Source organism: Petaurus breviceps, unplaced genomic scaffold (assembly GCF_028583685.1).
Source record: "Petaurus breviceps papuanus isolate PSGF00001 unplaced genomic scaffold, PetGlider_PUasm1.0 490, whole genome shotgun sequence".
Taxonomy (NCBI): Eukaryota; Metazoa; Chordata; class Mammalia; order Diprotodontia; family Petauridae; genus Petaurus; species Petaurus breviceps.
The window spans coordinates 10,031,968-10,034,734 of record NW_027186352.1 but is presented as its reverse complement, the minus strand read 5'-3'; the positions used below and the strand labels follow the sequence as shown (position 1 = coordinate 10,034,734).

General features: G+C 50.1%; 1 protein-coding gene across 1 annotated transcript in view; it reads right to left on the bottom strand.

Annotated features, from left to right (window-relative positions):
* ADAM12 (ADAM metallopeptidase domain 12) overlaps positions 1-2,767 on the bottom strand; it is a 382,969-nt gene that overhangs the window by 162,692 nt on the left and 217,510 nt on the right. The window lies entirely within an intron of this gene.

Sequence of the window (2,767 nt, the reverse complement as noted above, 5' to 3'; positions counted from 1 at the left end):
CCTTCCTTCCTTCCTTCCTTCCTTCTTTCCTTCCTTCCTTCCTTCCTCCCTCTGTTCCTCTGTTCCTCCCTTCCTTCCTCCTTCCCTTCTTTCCTTCCTCCTTCCCTTCTTTCCTTCCTCCTTCCCTTCCTTTCCTGCTTCCTTCCTTCTTTCCTTCCTTCTTTCCTTCCTTGCTTCCTTATTTCTTTTTCCTTCACTTCCTTCCTTCCTTCCTTCCTTCCTTCCTTCCTTCCTTCCTTCCTTCCTTCCTTCCTCCCTTCCTTCCTCCCTCCCCTCCTCCCTTCCTCCCTTCCTCCCTTCCTTCCTTCCCTCCTCCCTTCCTCCCTCCCTCCCTTCCTTCCCTCCTCCCTTCCTCCCTCCCTCCCTTCCTTCCTTCCTTCCTTCCTTCCTTCCTTCCTTCCTTCCTTCCTTCCTTCCTTCCTCCCTCCCTCCCTCCCTTCTTTTCTTCCTTCCTTCCTCCCTTCCTCATTCTGTATCTTCATACTAAAAATGATTGCCAGCCACATAGGAAGTAAACATTACAGAGAGCCCAGGTTCATTCCACAACGCAAGTGTGTACTTTCAGGCTCTCAATGAATGTATTTATATCAAGGCCTTTATGGTTATCGAGGCTTTCCCCACATCCAAAGGAAAAGCCAATATTTAAAGAAGAAATAGCCCCATATATTAAATGTGTGGCCTGATCCAGGTCTGGAGAAGGGGCTGTGTCCAGGGCATGTGCTGCCGGAGGTTTCTTTCTGGGCTAGAACTTCTCTTTACAAAATTCCCTGGGTTTATAGTGATCTTTGTTGGAGGTGAGACCACCAAATCAAAGCCAGTCTTGAAGGGCCTTTGTGATGGAGAGTCCTGCGGAGCTCCATTTCCCTCTCTCCCTAGAGTGGGCAGAGGGAAGCAGGGCAAGAAGGATTGCCTCCAGACCATGAGGGGATCATTTCCTGGGACCATTACTGTGCCAGCATGAGAAGTGGGACCACAGGGGCCCCTCTGGCCTTCGGTGCCAGACAAGGGATCCCCAAGGCTGGAGAATGGGCAGAAGTCAGAGGTGTATAGCCCTCTATAATGCAGGTGAAAATGAAAGGTGGGGGAGGCAGAGCTGTACGCATCATTGTGGACCTCCACAGAACACAATCTGGGCACAGTGGCTAGAAACAGGAAAGTGCCATTATGTCCAGCTGCATGAAAAGTGAAAAGGTCCAAAGACAAAATTCTGCTGCAAATCCTAAGCTTCCTAGCTGTGCTATCAGCTGTATGAAAACATATTGCCTTCACAAACTGGTCTCTTACTTCGTTTTCATCCAACTCCTTTTAGCACCATTTTTGCATTTGTCAGGATATGTGCCAAATTAATATTAATTTTATTAATCCTAGCAAGGCAGTATGCTGTAGTGTAGGGAAGAGAGAATGGATCTTGGATTCAGGAAGGCAGCTGGGGCTAGAGCTCTGGGCCTGGAGTCAAGAAGGCCTGAGTTCCAATCTCACCTCAGGCACTTAGTAGCTGTGTGACCCTGGGCAAGTCAGTTCCCCTATTTGCCTCAATTTCTTCACCTGTAAAATGAACTGGAGAAGGAAATGGCAAACCACTCCAGCATCTTTGCCAAGAAAACCCCAAAGGGGGTCATGGAGAGTTGGATATGACCGAACAACAACAGAAAATTTGTATTCAGTGTGACTTTGCTTGGAGCCCCATCTCTAACCCAACCTGGCTATGTGATCCTGGGCAAGTCCCTTGCTCTCTCAGTGCTTCAGGCAACCCTCCAAGGTTTGGTGGTGTGCCTTGGTCCTGAGAACTGTAGTTAATGAGAGATGAGGTCTAGTTATGTTAACTTGAGATCAGCTCAAGCTCCATGAACATTTACATCTGAATTATGGTAGGGATCACCTGTGTAGAGACAACACTAGGAAATATGGCAGCTGATGAGATCAGCCATGGAGAAAATGCGGAGAGAAAGGATGAGGACCAGGGGGAGACACCAAGGAACAGGAGAGTGCACCCTGACGCTGATCCAGCAAGAGACCTTGGGTTAACAGACCTGTAGGGTCCCAGGGTTGGAGCTGGAAGGAACTTAAGCAATGGTCCAGTCCAGCTCCCTGTTTTACAGATGAGGACATTGAGGTCCAGAGGTTACGAGGCAGGAATCCAAGAGTGGGGCTGTGAAGCTGCATCCTTGGAGTCAGTGTCCTCGGCCATGCCAAGGAGTCACTTCTCTGGAAGGCGGGAAAGAAGAGAGGAGCTGGGGGGAGGGAGTGGTCAGCAGCATCCAACGCAGCCAAGGCCAGGAGGGATGCGCACTGCGAGGAGGCCCTGGACTCGGGGATGGAAAGGGCATTGGTGACTTTGGAGAGAAGGATTCTCGAAGCCAGCCTATCAGAGGTGGAAAATGACTGGAAAGCTAGGGAAGTGTAGGCAGTCGCAGGCAAGTGTGGATGGGCCACTAACCACAAGGGAGGGCCAGAGTTACATGGTGAGAGCTGAAGGTGTGGCAGCATCATGGGAAGAGCTCTAAAGGAAGGGTAAAAGTTGCGCTTGTGGGTAGGTGAGAGAGGGTGGGGGGAGGGAGACAGAGACAGAGAGACACACAGAGACACAGACAGGGACAGAGACAGAGAGACAGAGGGACAGAGACAGAGACACACACAGAAACTGAGATAGAGGGAGAGAGGGACAGAGACACACACGGAAACAAAGACAGAGAGACAGAGACACAGATACACATACAGAAACAGAAACAGAGAGATAGAAGAGGTCCAGAGACACATGCAGAGAGAG